Here is a 20,845-nt window from a genome sequence, read left to right as displayed (position 1 = left end):
TTTCTATTTTCTCAAGATCATAGCAAGATAGCAAAGCCTTGACTCAACACTAATCTTTATTATAGATAGCTCATGGACTCAATTACATAGAGGGATCACAAAGCAAAACTCAAAACTATTTTATACCAAAACTTTATTATACTAGATCAAGATATTACCAAAAGGATCGAACTAAGAAAAACTGTAAAGATATGAGTGTGATGGTGATACGATACCGGGGCACCTCCCCCAAGCTTGGCAATTGCCAAGGGGAGTGCCCATACCCATGTGATTATGTCTCCTTTGCTGGTGAAGAAGGTGGTGTTGTTGATGATGTAGGCTTCTTCCTTAGTTTGCGTTTGAGGATAAAATTTTGCTCCCTTAGATCATCGATCTATTGCTCCAGGCTTAATATCTTTTTGCATAGTTCCTGCTTGTTTTCCTGCAAGAGGCGAAAAGGGATAAACTCAATCTTGGGTTTCTTTGCCTTATCAAGGAGGCTTGACTTTTTAAACTCCACATGCATGTCCCCAGGTTGAGGTAGCGGGACTTCATCTTCATCCGAGCTCGTCTCCTCCTTTCCCTTAGGCTCATAGTCTTCTTCTTCCTCAGTGGTCCAGCCACAATGCTCCAAGTCCCCATAGATCTTAGGGTTTGCAAGGAAATCAGCCACATATCTTTCTCCCTCCGAATCCTGGGATGACATATTGCTGTAATCTACGGCAGAGACAGCTCGAAACAAAGACAGAGGATATTTGCGTGATACGGTTGTCAAAACCTCCGGGAGATTATGTAATGAACTTTTATCGATCAAAAGAAGTATCGTGCAAGAAAACATAGTTCGGAGAGCACACGAGGTGCCCATGAGGCAGGGGGCATGCCCAGTAGGGTAGGGTGCGCCCTCCACCCTCATGGAGGCCTTGTGTCCTTCCCGGACTACTTCTTATTTTTCTAAGTTTTTAAATATTCCAAAACGGAGAAATATTGTTGTTAAAATTAATTTGGAGTCGGTTTACTTACCGTACCATGTACCTATTCCTTTTTGGAGTCTGGAACGTTCTGGAAGGTGTCCCTTATGTATTCCTCTGGGGTTACGGTTTCAATAACATTAGTTTCAACATTTATTGGGTTACCTGAGATATAATGTTTGATTCGTTGACCGTTCACCACCTTCGGATTTGTGCCCTCGAAGTTGTTGATTTTTATGGCACCGGAATGATAGACTTCCTCGATAACGTAAGGGCCTTCCCATTTAGAGAGAAGTTTTCCTGCAAAAAATCTTAAACGAGAGTTGAAAAGCAACACATAGTCACCCACATTAAACTCACACTTTTGTATCCTTTTGTCATGCCATCTTTTAACTTTTTCTTTAAACAGTTTGGCATTTTTCATAAGCTTGGGTTCTCCATTCATCAAGTGAGCTAATGTCAAACAACCTCTTCTCATCGGCAAGTTTGAAATCATAATTGAGCTCTTTAATAGCCCAATATGCCTTATGTTCTAGTTCGAGAGGTAAGTGCATAAACCATTTTATATGGAGACATACCCATAGGATTTTTATATGCAGTTCTATAAGCCCATAATGCATCATCAGGTTTCTTGGACCAATTCTTTCTAGATCTATTAACAGTCTTTTGCAAAATTAATTTCAGTTCTCTGTTACTCAGCTCTACTTGGCCACTAGACTGTGGGTGATAAGGGGATGCAATTCTATGGTTGACATCATACTTAGCAAGCATTTTATGAAAAGCACCATGAATAAAATGTGAGCCACAATCAGTCATTAAGTATCTAGGGATTCCAAACCTTTGAAAAACAACTTCTTTAAGCATCTTAATAGAGGTGTTATGATCAACACTACTAGTTGGAATAGCTTCTACCCACTTAGTAACGTAATCAACAACAACTAAAATATGTGTATACCCATTAGAGGCAGGAAAAGGTCCCATATAATCAAATCCACAAACATCAAATGGTTCAATAACGAGAGAATAGTTCATAGGCATTTCTTGACGTCTACTGATATTACCAATTCTTTGACATTCATCACAAGACAAGACAAACTTACGAGCATCTTTGAAGAGAGTAGACCAATAAAAACCGGATTGCAATACCTTATGTGCAGTTCTATCTCCAGCGTAGTGTCCTCCATATGCCTCAGAGTGACACTTGCGTAGGATTTGTTCCTGTTCATGCTCAAGTACACAATGTCTAATAACACCATCTACTCCTTCTTTATAAACGTGTGGGTCATCCCAGAAGTAATGTCTTAAATCTTAGAAGAACATTTTCTTTTGTTGGTATGTGAAACTAGGTGGTATGAATTTAGCAACAATGTAATTAGCATAATCAACATACCATGGAGCAATACGAGAAGCATTTATGATAGCTAATTGTTCATTAGGAAAGCTATCATTAATAGGTAGTGGGCCATCAAGAACATTCTCTAACCTAGACAAGTTGTCTGCAACGGGGTTCTCAGCTCCCTTTCTATCAATAATATGTAAATCAAATTCTTGTAGCAAGAGAACCCACCTAATAAGTCTAGGTTTAGCATCTTTCTTTTCCATAAGATATTTAATAGTAGTGTGATCAGTGTGAATAGTTACTTTAGAATCAACAATATAAGGTCTGAATTTATCACAAGCAAATACAACTGCTAAAAATTCTTTTTCAGTAGTAGCATAATTTCTCTGGGCACTGTCTAGAGTCTTACTAGCATATTGAATAACATTTAGTTTCTTATCAACTCTTTGTCCTAGAACAACACCTACATCATAATCACTAGCATCACACATAATTTCAAAGGGTAAATTCCAATCAGGATGTTGAACAATAGGTGCAGAAACTAAAGCTTTCTTAACTATTTCAAATGCTTCTACACAATCATCATCGAAGACAAAATGAATATCTTTTTGTAATAGATTAGTCAGAGGCCTAGAGATTTTTAGAAAAGTCCTTAATGAACCTCCTATAAAAACCGGCATGACCAAGGAAACTTCTTATACCTTTGATGTCCTTGAGACATGGCATCTTTTCAATGACAACAACTTTAGCTTTATCAACTTCAATACCTCTTTCAGAAATTTTATGCCCCAGGACAATGCCCTCATTAACCATAAAGTGGCACTTCTCCTAGTTCAAAACAAGACTAGTATCTTCGCATCTCTGCAAAACTCATTCAAGGTTGCTCAAGCAATCATCAAAAGAGGATCCATAAACGGAGAAATCATCCATGAATACCTCACAAATCTTTTCAAAAAAGTCAGAGAATATAGCCATCATGCATCTTTGAAAAGTAGCAGGTGCATTACATAAACCAAAAGGCATATGTCTATAAGCAAAAGTACCGAAAGGGCAAGTAAAAGTGGTCTTTTCTTGATCATCCGCTGACATAGGTATTTGAGAGAAACTAGAATAACCATCTAGAAAGCAAAAATGTGTATGTTTGGATAGTCTTTCTAGCATTTGATCAATAAAATGTAAAGGGTAATGATCTTTTTTAGTAGCTTTATTTAATTTGCAGAAATCAATTACCATCCTATAACCTGTAATAATTCTTTGCGGGATCAATTCATCTTTATCATTAGGAACTACAGTAATACCTCCCTTCTTAGGGACACAATGGATAGGACTTACCCACGTACTATCAGCAATGGGATAAATTATACCTGCCTCTTAGAGCTTTAGTATTTCCTTTCTCACCACTTCCTTCATCTAGGATTTTACCTTCGTTGGTGATCAATAACTGGTTTGGCGTATTATTCCAACTTAATTTTGTGTTGGCATAAAGTGGGACTAATGCCCTTAAGATCATCAAGAGTATATCCAATAGCAGCACGGTGCTTCTTTAGAGTTTTCAATAATCTTTCCTCTTCCTGCTCTGAAAGGTTAGCACTAATAATAACATGATATATCTTTTTTCATCCAGATAAGCATATTTAAGATTATCAGGTAATGGTTTAAGCTCAAACACGGGGTCACCCTTAGGTGATCGGAGATCCCCTAGGATTTCAACAGGTAAGTTGTGTTTCAAAATAGGACCCTGTTTAATGAATACTACATCTATTTCCCTTCTTTCATTCATGAACATATCATTTTCATGGTCTAGCAAATATTGTTCTAAAGGATCAGTTGGAGGCACAACAATAGAAGCAAGACCAATAATTTCATCCTTACTAGACAGTTCTTTATCATGTGGTTGTCTATGAAATTTAGCAAAATTAAATTCACGAGTCATACCATCCAAGCCAATCAAGACAACATCTTTTTCACAATTAATTCTAGCATTAACAGTATTCAAGAAGGGTGTACTAAATATAATGGGACAAAGTTTATCTTGTGGGGAACCAAGAACAAGAAAATCAGCAGGATATTTAACTTTCCCGCACAAGACTTCAACATCTCTAACAATCCCAATTGGTGAAATAGTATCTCTATTAGCAAGCTTAATTGTAACATCAATATCTTCTATCTCAGCAGGTGCAATCTCATGCATAATTTCTTGATATAAGGAAATAGGTATTGCACTAGCACTAGCACCCATATCACATAAGCCATGATAACAATGATGCACTATTTTAACAGAAATAACAGGCATGCCTACAACGGGTCTATCTTTCTTAGCATCAGGTTTAGCAATTCTAGCAACTCCATCACAGAAATAAATAACATGCCCATCAATATTATCAGCCAAGAGATCTTTAACCACAACAATATTAGGTTCAACTTGAATTTTCTTAGGGGGTTTATATGTCTTGATATTACTTTTGTTGACCACAGTTGAAGTTTTAGCATGATCCTTCATCCTAACAGGGAAAGGAGGTTTCTCAATATAAGTAGTAGGGACAATTGGATCATTATAAGTGATAATATTTTCTTCAACTTTAATAGGTGCAACTACTTTTATTTCAGTGGGAGGATTATATTTAAACCACTTCTCCTTAGGGAGATCAACATGAGTAGCAAATGATTCACAGAAAGAAACTACTATCTCAGAGTCAAGTCCATATTTAGTGCTAAATCCACGAAAAGCATCGGTATCCATAAAAGATTTAACACAATCCAACTTGGGTGTCATATCTGACTCCTTACCATCGTCGGAATCCCAAAATTCAGTGTTGCGTTTAATTCTTTCCAATAAATCCCACTTGAATTCAATAGTCTTCATCATAAAAGATCCAGCACAAGAAGTATCAAGCATGGTGCGATTGTTGAGAGAAAGCCGAGCATAATTTTTTTGAATAATCATTTCTCTTGAGAGCTCATGATTGGGGCATGAATATAACATTGACTTAAGCCTCCCCCAAGCTTGAGCGATGCTTTCTCCTTCGCGAGGCCAAAAATTATATATGTAATTATGATCACGATGAACAAGATGCAAAGGATAGAACTTCTGGTGAAATTCCAACTTCAATCGTTTATAGTTCCAGGATCCCATATAATCAAATAGCCTATACCATGTCAAAGCGTCTCCCTTCAAAGGTAAAGGGAAAACCTTCTTCTTGATAACATCCTCAGGCATACCTGCAAGCTTAAATAATCCACAAACTTCATCTACATAGATTAGGTGCAAGTCAGGATGTAATGTTCCATCTCCTGTAAAAGGATTAGCCAGCAGTTTCTCTACCATACCCGAAGGAATTTCAAAGTAAAAAAATTCAGTAGGTTCAGTAGGTTGAGGAGCAACTCTTTTCTCTACTGGTCGGGGTGAAGATACCCCGAACAAGCCCCTCAAAGGATTAGTTTCCATAGTAACTAGTGTCAGTAAATTTCAGCACACTATATAAATTTTGCCTTACCAAGTTCCACTTACCAAAGGCGCTTCACTCCCCGGCAATGGCGCCAGAAAAGAGTCTTGATGACCCACAAGTGTAGGGGATCTATCATAGTCCTTTTGATAAGTAAGAGTGTCGAACCCAACGAGGAGTAGAAGGAAATGACAAGCGGTTTTCAGTAAGGTATTCTCTGCAAGCACAGAAATTGTAGGTGATAGATAGTTTTGTGATAGGATAATTTGTAACGGGTAACAAGCAATAAAAGCAAATAAGGTGCAGCAAGGTGGCCCAATCCTTTTTGTACAAAAGGACAAGCCTAGACAAGTTCTTATATGAGAAAAACGCTCCCGAGGACACATGGGAATTATCGTCAAGCTAGTTTTCATCACGTTCATATGATTCGCGTTCGTTACTTTGATAATTTGATATGTGGGTGGACCGGTGCTTGGGTACTGCCCTTTATTGTACAAGCATACCACTTATGATTAACCCCTATTGCAAGCATCCGCAACTACAAAAGAAGTATTAAGGTAAACCTAACCATAGCATGAAACATGTGGATCCAAATCAGCCCCTTACGAAGCAACACATAAACTAGGGTTTAAGCTTCTGTCACTCTAGCAACCCATCATCTACTTATTACTTCCCAATGCCTTCCTCTAGGCCAAACAATGGTGAAGTGTCATGTAGTCGATGTTCACATAACACCACTAGAGGATAGGCAACATACATCTTATCATAATATCGAACGAATACCAAATTCACATGACTACTTATAGAAAGACTTCTCCCATGTCCTCGGGAACAAATGTACTACTCACAAACCATATTCATGTTCATAATCAGAGGGGTATTGATATGCATTAAGGATCTGAACATATGATCTTCCACCAAATAAACCAACTAGCATCAACTACAAGGAGTAATCAACACTACGCAACCCACAGGTACCAATCTGAGATTTTGATACAAAGATTGGATACAAGAGATGGACTAGGGTTTGAGAGGAGATGGTGCTGGTGAAGATGTTGATGGAGATTGACCCCCTCCCGACGAGAGGATCGTTGGTCATGATGATGGGGATGATTTCCCCCTCCCGGAGGGAAGTTTCCCCGGCAGAACAGCTCCGCCGGAGCCCTAGATTGGTTCCACCAAGGTTCCACCTCGTGGTGGCGGAGTTTCATCCCTTAAGCTTGCTTATGATTTTTTTCAGGGTAAAATAACTCATATAGCAGAAGATGGGCACTAGAGCCTGTCAGGGGGCCCGTGAGGCAGGGGGCGCGCCCTAGGGGGGTGGGCACGCCCCCCACCCTCGTGAGCAGGGTGTGGGCCCCCTGACGCTGATTCCTTCGCCAGTATTTTTTATTAATTCCAAAAATGACTTTTGGAGCTGTGCAGAATAGGTCTCTAATATTTGCTCCTTTTCCAGCCCAGAATTCCAGCTATCGGCATTCTCCCTCTTCATGTAAACCTTGTAAAATAAGAGGGAATAGCCATAAGTATTGTGACATAACGTGTAATGATAGTCCATAATGCAATAAATATTGATGTAAAGCATGCTGCAAAATGGACGTATCATACGACTACATCAACCACGTTGTCATAACGCTTCCGCTTTCGGTCTACGAAGGTACGTTGACAACACTCTCCCCTCTCGTTGCTATGCATCGCCTAGATAGATCTTGCATGACCGTACGATATTTTTTTGAAATTATCGCGTTACCCAACAGTGGCATCCGAGCCAGGTCTATGCGTAGATGTTATATGCACGAGTAGAACACAAAGAATTGTGGGCGATAATAGTCATACTGCTTACGAGCATGTCATACTTTGATTCGACGGTATTGTTGGATGAAGCGGCTCATACCGAAATTACGTGTACGCTTACACGAGACTGGTTCTATCAACGTGCTTCGCACATAGGTGGCTAGTGAGTGTCTGTTTCTCCAACTTTAGTTGAATCGAGTGTGGCTGGCCGGTCCTTGTTGAAGATTAAAACAGCACACTTAACAAAAAACCGTTGTGGTTTTGATGCGTAGGTAAGAACCGTTCTTGCTAGAAGCCCGTAGCAGCTACGTAAAACTTGCAACAACAACATAGAGGACGTCTAACTTGTTTTTGCAGGGCTTGTTGTGATGTGATATGGTCAAGGCATGATGTGATATAAATTGTTGTATGAGATGATCATGTTTTGTAACAAAGTTATTGGCAACTGGTAGGAGACATATGGTTGTCGCTTTATTGTATGCAATGCAATCGCCATGTAATTGTTTTACTTTATCACTAAGCGGTAGCGATAGTCGTAGTAACAATATTTGGCAAGACGACAATGATGCTACGATGGAAATCAAGGTGTCGCGCCGGTGACAATGGAGATCATGACGATGCTTCGGTGATGGAGATCATGAGCACAAGATGATGATGGCCATATCATGTCACATATTTTGATTGCTTGTGATGTTTATCTTTTATGCATCTTATTTTGCTTAGTATGGCGGTAGCATTATAAGATGATCCCTTAATGAATTTCAAGGTACACGTGTTCTCCCTGAGTATGCACCATTGCTACAGCTCGTCTTGCCGAGACACCACGTGATGATCGGGTGTGATAAGCTCTACATTCAAATACAACGGGTGCAAAACAGTTGCACGCGCGGAATACTCAGGTTAAACTTGATGAGCCTAGCATATGCAGATATGGCCTCGGAACACTGAGACCGAAAGGTCGAGCGTGAATCATATAGTAGATTTGATCAACATAGTGATGTTCACCATTGAAAACTACTCCATCTCACGTGATGATCGGACATGGTTTAGTTGATTTGGATCACGTGATCACTTAGATGATTAGAGGGATTTATATCTAAGTGGGAGTTCTTAAGTAATATGATTAATTTAACTTTAATTTGTCATGAACTTAGTACCTGATAGTATTTTGCATGTCTATGTTGTTGTAGATCAATGGACCGTGCTACTGTTCCTTTGAATTTTAATGCGTTCCTAGAGAGAGCTAAGTTAAAAGATGATGGCAGCAACTACACAGACTGGGTCCATAACTTGAGGATTATCCTCATTGTTGCACAGAAGAATTACGTCCTGGAAGCACCGTTAGGTGTACCACCCGTGCCCGCAACTGCAGACATTGTGAATGCCTGGCAGGCACGTGTTGATGACTACTCGATAGTTTAGTGTGCCATGCTTTACGGCTTACACTACAAAAAAGTCGCATCTGTGACATTTTGGGCCAAACGAAATTTTTTTCCATCATACTTATTACACTTCTATGACGATAATTGTGACAAAACCCTGTATCATCATAGATGTGGTGGGCTCCTACTTCTATGACCAAAAATCATACAGAAAATGGGCTTTTCGTCCTGGGCGGGCCGGAGATGCAGCTGCATGACATTCTTTGGGCCGTCCATGACGGAAAAAACCATGGTAGAAGCGAGGGCGAGGAAAATATCGGGGTGTTCCTGGTTACGGTGGGTGGTCGGGGACGAGCGATGCACGGAGGTTTGCGCGTTTCTCTCATACACGCACGCGTGTGGGTGCGAGGCGTTGGGCCTAACTGAACCCGAGCAAGGGTTCGCCTACTGAACCCGAGCGATTGCATTGCAGGCTACGCGTTACTGAACCCGAGTGATCGGTCGATGGCTGTTAACTGAACCCGATCGAGCGATTCCTTCGCTACTGCTGCTAACTGAAGCCAGTCGATGCTTCCTCTAGATGAACAGTGAGCATTGCTGGGGAGTTTGGATTATCAGTTCCCGGTGGGGGTGGATGAACAGGACCCCGTGGTGTTGCCTCCGGATGAACAAGACCCCGATCGATCGAGCCAGTTGGGGCTGGATGAACAGGACCTCGTGGAGGGCTGGATGAATAGGATGGCCCCATGGAGGGCTGGATGAACAGTAGATGGTGGAGGGGTGGATGAACAGTAGCCCGTGGAGGGGTGGTTGATCAGGAGCCCGTGGAGAGGGGTGGTTGAACAGTAGCCGGTGGAGTAGCACGCGGTGGAGGCTGGATGAACAAGAGCCCATGGATGAACAGTCACAGGTGGAGGCTGGAGGAGGTCGACGGTGGATGAACAGTAGCCCGTGGAGGCTGGAGGAGGTCGACGGTGGAGATGAACAATATCCTGTGGAGTCCCGTTTTGCGGTACGCCACACCCCTCCCGATGAATATGACCCTCGTTTCGACCATAACACTCCAAAACAAGTCCGTTTCCTCCGTTTTGCGGTACGCCACACCCCTCCCGATCAACAGAACACCGTTTCGACCATAGGAGGTCCAACACAAGTCCATTTCCTCCGTTTGCGGTATGCCAGACCCCTCCCGATGAACAGGATCCCTTTTCGAATGTGGCCGATCGAACACAAGGCCGTTTCCTCTGTTCTGCAGTACGCCAGGCCTCATTTCCATCAGCTGTTCCGTCCAAGCCGGTTGGCTCCCACGCGTTCCGTTGCCTCCCGATGAACACAACGTGTTCCGTTGCCTTCCCATGAACACGACGACAACGTTGTTTCTCCGTTTCGACCCAGCCATGTACATGAGCCCTGGCTGTACATATGTGCAAGTAGGCATTCGAGACCCCGCCCATATGTACGTATGTTGCCACATTTTCTTTCTTGCACACTGGCCGCTGTATGTACGTGTACATGCTACGTGCGTGCCTCTACTATGATACGTGCGCTCCTCTACATTGACCAGTATGTACGTACACATTCATGACAAGAATGACAATGCTACGTACGCTTCGACCAGGTGGGTCCCGACTGTCAAGCACTTCCTTGTGTGCGAAGATGTAGCTGGTGGGTCTCAACAGCCAGGGGGGCGAATTGCTTTGTTTTTTTTGCCCAGATGCACTTCCTTGCATGCGAAGATGTAGCTGGTGGGTCCCAACAGTCAGGGGGGAACATTTTTTTTGAAATACAGTGGCCCGTCCTCTGGGTCCCTGCTGTCAGGTGGAGGAATAATTATTTTGCGCGTAATAAGGAGCCAATTCCTTGCGGCTGCCCTGGACCCAGCTATTAGCCTATCAACGTACACTACTCTTCCGGTGGAAGTCGTTCCTTGACCACATTGACCACGCCGCGTCGAGAGCACCAGGGCGGTGGACGACGACGAGGCCTAGGAAGGGGACGACGCAGAGCCTGGGAAGACGCGGCAGTGGATGCCCACGCGGAGAGGAGTACGAGGGTTCACTGCTTCAGCTGCAGTGTGAGGCTGTTGTCACCGCAGGGCCTGGACAACTGTGGGAATAGTAGGGGGCAGTGAGGCCTCCGCGGAAGCACAGCCGACCACGGGAGGCAGGAGCATGCGGCACGACCGGCGCTGGTTTGTGCAGCTGGAGCAAGAAGACCAGAGGTTGAATAAGCACTACGGCCGTTGGATGGACATCATACGGTCACTGGAGCTTGAATCGTTCATATTGACTAAGTTGACAAAGCCCTCCGTCCCCGTCAACTTAGTAGGCCCACAAGTCAGCTTCCCACCAAGGTGGGTCCTAGCTAGTAGGGGTGGTATTCATTTTTTTATGCGTAATAAAGAGGCACTTCCGGTGGGTCCGAGCTGACAGCGGGGGGAACGTTTTTTTTTGTGAAATACGGTGGCCCGTCCGGTGGGTCCCTGCTGTCAGGTGGAGGAATCATTATTTTGCGCGCAATAAGGAGGCACTTCCTTGCGGCTGCCATGGACCCAACTGTCATCCTCTCCACGTACAGTACTCTTCCGATGGAAGTCGGTTGTTGACCACATTGACCACGCCGCGCCGAGAGCACCACGGCGGTGGAAGACGGCGAGGCCTAGGAAGGGGACGATGCGGAGCCGAGGAAGACACGGTAGTGGAAGCCCGCGTGGAGAGGAGTACGAGGGTTCACTGGTTCGGCTGCGGTGTGAGGCTGATGTCACCGCAGAATAACATGGGGTGTGGGTGAGTAGAGGGATGCCCTGCCCAGCGGTGGGAGTAGTAGGGGGTGGTGAGGCCTCCGCGGCATCACAGCCAGCCACGGGAGGCAGGAGCACGCGACACGACCGACGCTGCTTTGGGCGGCTGGAGCAAGAAGACCAGAGGTTGAAGAAGCACTAGAGCCGTTGGATGGACATCGTATGATCACTGCAGCTAGAATCATTTATATTTACTAAGTTGACAAAGCCCTTGGTACACATCAACTTAGTAGGCCCACAGGTCAACCTCCGAAACGGTGCGCCCCAGATGTCAGGGGGAGGAATCATTTTTTGGGCGGCTGAAGAAAGAATATCTGAGATTGAAGAAGAAGCATGACATCCGTTGGATGGACATCCAACCACCACGACTGCTAGAACCGTGTGTTGTTGACAAAACCTTGCATACACGTCAACTTAGTTTTTTTAGGGGACGCGTCAACTTAGAAGGCCCACAAGTGTGTGGCAGAGAACATATAGCCCATTTGCGATTTGTAAGAATGTACAACCCATTTTTTAATTCTAATGGAATTTACTACAGCCCATTTACAATTTGTTAAAGTACAACCCAACTTCTAGCTAGGACAACGACTAATAATTTCAACCAACCAGTCAAAACAGAATTTAAAAAAAATTCCCACATTTTGATGGGATTCGAAATATTTTTATCCGAAATTTCTAGTCAGATTAAATATAATTTCAAAATAAAGTTGTATTACGTTAAAATCCAACGAAATATTGCGCGTGCAAAAATTAATGAAATTAAAAATTTCAAATTCCAAAAATAATATATTTTTTAAACTAATTACGCGTTTGGTGCATTTTTTATAGTTACTGCCTAGTTATTATAATTACATCCCATTTATTATTTCTTAATGTCCATTTTCTTGTTAAGTCTAATGCATACCTCCTAGGAAAGTTTGCAGCCGAGCGGGGCGGAGAATAAGAAGTTGGCCCGGATATTGTGTACAACTGTCGGCCCAGTTGCATTGCTGATGTTGAAAAAAAGTCTTGTGTAGTACAGTACAATCTAACATGGCTACTCTGCCCACATTCAGCGACGCTGGAAACGCCCAAACAAGGCATCTGTACAAATTTTTGAAGTCACTAAGCTCAGTTAATAACTTAAGAAAAAAGTTAGATTACAATGGAACCTAATTAAAAGCTGTCACGAGAAAAATAATAATTCAACAGGTCCCACTTGTGCATGTGTGCGTGTGTGCATGTGTGCATGTGTGTGTGTGTGTGAGAGAGAGAGAGAGACCCATCAGTCGATGCTCGTAAATACATCTTTCAGCCATTTGCATTGCTGATGCTCAGTAAAAACTTATATAGTTGACACAATCATATAGAACATCATAGCACACTAAACTTGCATACAAAAATTTCACGTAGGCAGCACAATCAGGATGGAAGAAGTGGATCGCTACGGGTAGGGATATGTTGAAACCAACGAACTCGTACATAACGATTCATCGTCTTTATCAATGACGGGGAAATATCTTGAATGCTGTGCCAAGAAAACAGACAGACAACACAATAAGTTCTGCTAGCACATTAAGTTGACGTACAACCCTTTCTAAAAAAAATCCAGGTACAAAATTAGAACAGGTCACAATAAAATGTACTGGCACATCAGTGCTTCACAGCCATAGCTCGGATTTAACTATCATCTAACAAGATTCAGTTGTTACCTCAAATTAGAGCACATCCAGGCAGCCAGCCCTGCCTCTTCTCCCAAAGAAGCAGTGGCCTCCGCCGCGTGATGGAGTAGGCTCTGTGCCATCCATCATTCCGAGCAACACGGGGAAAGTCTGACGTTGACTCCTGTAATGGACATCGTCGACGAACCCTGGCACCAGCGGCGGCGGCAGGACTTTGATTGATGGATTGACCACTGCTTCGACATGCACGGACACTCGATACAGGTACATCCCTAACGTGGTCCGCGGCGGCCTTGGTGGCGATGAATAGTACAACCCCGGTTCCTGCACCGGTATCTCAACGCCAATCACCTTCGGTATGGTAGACGGCTTCTTCATCCATGCCATAACCGTCAGAGCCCAGCTGTCTGGAGGAACAAACATACTTACGAGCTCACCTCCAAGGTCGTTGATAAGCTCATTCCTGGACTCGCTGTTCCAAGCACGTCGAGGCATGCTGTGGAAGGTAAGATTTATTAAAAACTCAAGCTCAGAGGGCACCGAGCCCCATCCTGGGTGCCACCAATCAAAGCTCGCCAGCGTGCCATCACATAACAAACGCCGGGAAGATTCAAACACACGACTGCAGTCAGAAGTTGTCCGGAACCTGACAAAGAAATCAGCTGGTGGCGGACAGACTTCGACGAGCAAGTCACTTATTTGGATGTCGTGTGCAATGCCAAGAGCTTTAACAAGGTCGTCCAGCGAGACGGGAGGCCGGTCGCCATTGATGGTTACCATCAGCACTTTGCCAGCAAACTGGTCGTCAAGCACCGCGATGCCACTGTTGAGCGACAACACGCAGTGACCGAAGGCAGGACGGACCTCAAGATCTCCGGCTCGGAGATCCGCGTTGACCGGCGACATGATAGTGCGCTTGAGTACATGGAGTACAGGAGGGGGATTTGGGGGAACTGGAGTAGGAATCAAGATTCCAGAGGTGGGGGAGGGGCGGGAGATTGGGGATGAAAAGGTAGCATGAATTTCGAACACGCGCCAATATGCTCTCGGCACGCAAGCGCACGCAAACACTGGTGGCGCCCACATGTCGGCCAAAGAGTCCTTATTCTTTCTTTTTTGGAGTGCCCGACCTTTTTTGAGGATCTTTTGAGAGCCCGGCTTGAGAGTCATAATTGACCTGTTTGGCATTGCGTTACTACTCGGCCCATATTCAACGGCACCTCACTGGCCCAAACAAGTGTACATCATCGAAAAGACACTGAGCTCAAACTATATAACTTAAAAAAAAAGATATACTCTGAACACTGGAGAATGGTGATGCCCTCATTTAGCCCACCAGTAGTTCGAGACAATAAACAGTTCGAAACAACGATATGTACAACATTCAAACATTGACTAGTGACTACTACTGACATAAACAGCAAGACATGATAGTTCATAAGAAGTCTTGCTACACCACCAAAATGCACCTATTTGCAGCGCTCAGACTCTCATGATCCAGACGAGAATGACATTCTAAACAGAGGCAACTATTACATAGTAAGAGTGACATGGACGAGGATGACCAAATGACAAGGAATATGCATAACAAAAGAAATAACTACCCATCCAGAACAAGCAGCAAAGACGACAAAGTCATTCGAAGAGATGATCCAACACCATCATAATTTGCAGTCCCGCTTCAGCGACCAGTGATCCGGAGACACCAGTACTCCACCATTTCTACGCAACAACCCAATTACCTATCAACCTGAAGGCTTGAACCACATCACTACCTATCATAATTGAGACATCCAAGGATCAAAGTTAATCTGGATGCCTTTGTCATTCTCACCCTCTTTTGGCTACAGGCTGTATCGTTGACAATTAGGGGAGTTTGCTCCCGAACTTCTAGGGCTCGTTGTGTAGACACAATTTTCCATAGCAAACAGACCCTCTCTGCCATCAAGGTCCTTGCCAATGGTGATCTCCTGGTTAATCGGATAATTGAGTCCGAGAAACAGAGAGTGTGAACCAAGGCTGTTTACCCGCCTCCAACTAAAAAATCCTGAAGGCCCCAACAAGCTGGTATCCTGCTCATAGACGTAACAGCCACTGTACGGATACTCACATATTTCATGGTGCTTCTATACAGTGGGTTTTTTGCAATATAACTTTTCCGGCTCATGTGTCCGAATAATCATCAGTCTTTTGCCATTGTTCGATCGAGCGAGGAACCAGTTGTGCTTCCCTGTTTTTGGCAAAGGTGGTGTGATTACAAAGGGCAGTGACTGTAGGGACACTGCATCATATCAAAAAAGGGCAGGCATTGTTAATTAAGATCAGCATTGTTCAGAGTATGAGTAGGATAATGCAAGAAACATCATTGATATGTCCCTGTTGGAACTGGGAGGAAAATACAGGGAAATGTATACTGTGTTCTGTCCTCACAAACAAATTCTTCAAGGTAACTAACAGACCATGCATTGTTACATACTCGTGTTCTGTGGGCAAATTTTTTGTGAGGATATTATTCTAGCCATTGATTGCTGAAGGGCGAATATAGGTATGTACACATGGTAAGCATTAGAGGATTTCACTACTTCCAAATATAGAGTTCTCCATATGCACATTTACTTCCCTAATGTATGGTTAGATGTAACCAACAGTGTGGTGCATGTTTCTACATCATGAAAATGAGGAAACTAACATGGCCATCGATATACACTCATATTTAGTTGTAGTGTATAGATTACTGTAAAATAAGGAGAATATTTCTTATATTCCTAACCGTTTGATTATTCAGGAGTACAAATTGGCTGTAATGACATGGTCACAATCGCATGAATTAACTCGTTCCAAATATAGCTGATTTATGGCGTCTCTAATACATTGCCATAGTTCTACTCAAATTCTGCTCAAACAGGGATATGCCAATCATCACAAAAAGTTCAAACAGTGTCATGGCGTCATCATTAACATGAGACAGAAACAACTTACATGCGCCGTCCCAGCAATATGTGGTGCCATCTGCTTTGTCGATCGCGTAGATGATGCCATTGTGTTCAATAGCATCACAGAAGTGTGTATAAGCTTTGACGATGATCCACTACGAGCTGAGTTGTCTCCAGTTAAAGAAGGCACCGGCGTAAAGATAGGCGAGTCCGCGGTCGAACAAGGCAATTAGCTTGAAGTCTGCGTAATTCACATGTCGTGTGGGCACTTGGCAGATTACAATCTTCTGCAAAACAAGGTCCGCCCAACTGACGATGTAATCTAGATGACTTGGGCCGTGATGGTAAAACTCTATATAATCCAACGGAGGAAGGATAATCTCATGGGAGGTCTCGAAGTTCACGAGCACCAACTTTTTACCGTCTTCTCTGAAGGCAGCCATCCAGTGGGAGTTCATGCCGACCCAGTACATACCTGCCAAGAAGTTTCAGGCGATGGTGATCGGATCGTAGTCGAGGGAAATGATGTACGGCGACCCACTACATACCTGCAAAGAAGTTTCAGCTAATGGAGATCGGATTGAAGTCGAGGGGCATCATGTATGCCTCCATATCATGGTGAGCCAATCTCGCAAGACCAGATAGCACCAAGTAGGGTGTCTTGAAAAGCTTAGGCCTCGCTTCGACGATGGCCGTGTGCATGTCCCTCGAGCATGCAGCCAGCCGCAGGGCGCTCAACATATCCATACACGAACAATAGAGGTCGAGGATGTCACTGGGGAGATTGCTCCAATCGCGGCTCATATGGATGCCGCGCGGTTCGCGTTTGGCCATGGTGGAGTTTGGAAGGTGGGGTTTTTTGGGGGCTTGATTTACGGGGGAGAAGGCTGTCAGTGCTGGAGCGGCTAGCGAGGGAATAGTGGTACTAGGGGAGGCGAGCGAGGCGACGGTACACGGGGACACAGTGAGATGGAGACGAAGATGGCGATGGAGATGGAGTGGTGCTATGGGAGGGGAGAGGGAGATGAGGCGAGGCATGCTAATGTGCTGTACAACGGCGGTGACAGACTGCACAGTGCACAGGGTGAGGCTGACTTTGGTAACCCGAACACGCCGCCTGGACTAGTGTCAGGCGCAGGGTGTTGTCACTTCACTGTGAGGACCAGATGAATAGTATTTTGACCATCAAGTGTACCATAGTTGTACTACTACTACTACTAGTAGTAGGAACATGAGTACTCCAGTATTGTATAGAGGAAATAGGTCTCCCGTGCTAGCATGCCTGTTCACTTTGTCCTCCAGCTATCATCCATATTGCAAGCAGAACCAAATTCTCGTGCATGCGGAAGCATGAAAATGGGCCTTTTCTTTTTTGATGAGGATAACCATGTATTCCTTAACCAGAGAATGTTGTGTCTCCCACGCACACGCCAATATCCATCTGAACCAGCTACGACACATCTTTTTTATCTATTTGCATAGGTCCCACCTATCAGGAAGGATGGGCACGTACACGAACAGGTACGACTCCTCAGTCTACCCGCATAGCCTTTTCGTTTAGTCTACCTAGCCATCTAATCAACTGCCTGCACGCCACTTCTCCCATTTACTTCTCCATCGGGAACCGATTTTCCTTGGCTTCTTCACCTCCCCTTTGTCTTCATTTGCTTCCAAACCCCACTACGTTCACATTGTTTTAACCTCTTTAAATAATCATCTACTACTTAAGTTAGACTAGCCATCTAATCCTAATTCTCCAAACCATAGCCCTCCGTTCCAGCGGTTCCAAATGACAAAAGAGATCGAGATGTAGGTTTTTAGCATCCAACATGTCCTTGTCGAAGGCTCATTAAGCATAGTTGCCACCATCACCGTCCACCCAAGGGTTGTTCGGAAGTGGATCAACAATGTATCCAACTTCGTGGGAATATACTTCTGTGGGGCATCCATTGAAGGAGATAAACAGAAGCTAGAGCCGTACAACCTTGATTTGAAAAGCATCACTGACCTACAAACCAGAATCAAAATTCCTGTAGAAGATTGTGATAAACAGACACCATCCCTATTCGACGTAGAAAATTTTGTGCTTGGTACAAATCTTCAGAAGGGTGACGAGACGGTGGCATTAAGGTCGTCTGGATGGGAGAATTATCCCTTGACGTACGAGCGGATAAAATATGCTGCCCTCGATGCCCGTGTGAGTTTCGAGATAGCTACAAGGTCCAAAGAGCTTGTTGAGAAGCCGTCTCCCACAGAAAATGAGAACAAGAAGAAGAAGAAGAAGAAGAAGTAGAAGAAGAAGAAGAAGAAGAAGAAGAAGAAGAAGAAGAAGAAGAAGAAGAAGAAGAGGCTGCACCAGCAGCAGGGCATTATGGATGGATGAACTATTTCCTCTCTTGTAAAAAAAACATTCCCTCTTGGTGTATATTGATATAGATGGACTATTTCGATGGTGTGCATGTCTTTGGAACAAGTAGTAGCGTGGGTCCGCTTGACTATAAGGAACTATTTATCCGCCTAGCTTTCTCTACTACTCCTTCCAGTGATCGGTATGCAATGCATGTGTCTGTAGACATGAAAGCTTGTCCATGGAAGTTCAACTACGGCGACCATCATGTTTCATCCACTGCCACTCGTGATTCCCACGACGCTGCTCCAACCCACGGCACCACGTCACCCGACGTGCACCTCACCCCTCTCGGCCGCACCGCCCCTCTGCCTTTGTGTGCATGACATGTGGGCCACCTTAAATGCGGCGAGCATCAAGTTTCTACCACAGCCACACGCGATTCCCATGATGCCGCTCGAACCCATGATACCACACGTCCCCCGACCTGCGGCTCACCCCTCTCGGCCCCATTGCCCCTCTGCCTTCGGGAGCATTACATGTGGACCAGTCACCTATCGGGTCCACATGTTATTGAGTCAAAGGAAGGTGTAGTAAGGCGCTGAAGCTCAGTCCCGAGGGCCCTGAGAGGGAAATGTAACTCCTGCGCCAGGCCTTGTGGTGCTACCGTTGCACAAACTCATGCCAAACTCGAGAGTTGTATATTTACTATACATGCACGCAACGATTTAATGGACATTGTAATCTCAACATGTGATGGGGAGCTCTAAATTTGAATTTGAAACTTATAAAACCAAAAGATTCAAAACAAATAAACTAGGAGAGAGGGAGTATATCGTAGGATGTGTCCCATACGAAACAAGTCCCCTGGTTTGTCACCGTGAAGATGCGGTTAGAAAGGAGCACATCATCTTCGTACTCGTACGACAACGAATCGGCCGCAGACAGCATGGTCCACCTTTGACCGCCATGTGCAGGGTTCGTGCTATCTTATTCAATCTCACCATGGTTCCATCGTACCAATTCATGCGGTGGCCCGTTGCATGGCTGGTCCCAATGTTGGATAAAGTTTCTAACGGAACAGTGTCACCGTTGTAAATGTTGTGCAAATTGATGTTGGTACCCTCCCGTACATATGCAAGCCAATCTCCACTCGCACCGAGCCTAACTTGTGAAACAGTGGGCAGGGGGGAATTAGGAAATGGACACGGAAGTAGTCTTTGGAATACATTTACTACATGATCAAACTCATCTTACCTGCTCATCAGAGGAAATCCAAGTGCCCCTCAACGTCGGCATCTCAAGGGGCGTCAACTTGCAACTACGGCCATGCCGTGCTGCAGAGACCCCCAAGGAAACATCCTCGTGTGTTCCACGGAACATCAAGATGCATTTGTATGAGTAGTTTATCTTGTGAGAGAAAATGATGAACAAGGGAAGGGATCTAGATATAGAGATAGACACTACTACTACCAATGTGCTGGCCCGTGTGTTGCAATGGATCCAAAGTAGTAGAATAATACTTGTTCACGTGCTTGAAATATAAACACTCTAGTTTTGATATACATGTGTCAGCAGACATGACAGCTTGTCCGTGGAAGTTGAACCACGGCGACCATCACGTTTCTTGTTTCTACCACTGCCACACCCACACACGATTCCCACGACGCCGCTCCAACACATGGCACGACGTCCCCCGACATGGACATGGATCCTCTGACGTGGCTATCACTGCCTTACCCTGCCTTTCCTTCACTGACAGGTGGGACCCACGCTTGGGGGGTCTGATACTGAAGGAAATATGCCCTAGAGGCAATAATAAAGTTATTATTTATTTCCTTATTTCATGATAAATGTTTATTATTCATGCTAGAATTGTATTAACCGGAAACTTAGTACATGTGTGAATACATAGACAAATATAATGTCACTAGTATGCCTCTACTTGACTAGCTCATTGAATCAAAGATGGTTAAGTTTCCTAGCCATAGACATGAGTTGTCATTTGATTAACGGGATCATATCATTGGAGAATGATGTGATTGACATGACCCATTCCGTTAGCTTAGCACTTGATCGTTTAGTATGTTGCTATTGCTTTCTTCATGACTTATACATGTTCCTGTGACTATGAGATTATGTAACTCCCGTTTACCGGGGAACACTTTGTGTGCAACCAAATGTCACAACGTAACTGGG

The sequence above is a fragment of the Triticum aestivum genome, chromosome 4B (genome assembly GCF_018294505.1).
Source record: "Triticum aestivum cultivar Chinese Spring chromosome 4B, IWGSC CS RefSeq v2.1, whole genome shotgun sequence".
NCBI lineage: Eukaryota > Viridiplantae > Streptophyta > Magnoliopsida > Poales > Poaceae > Triticum > Triticum aestivum.
This window is presented reverse-complemented; position numbering follows the sequence as displayed.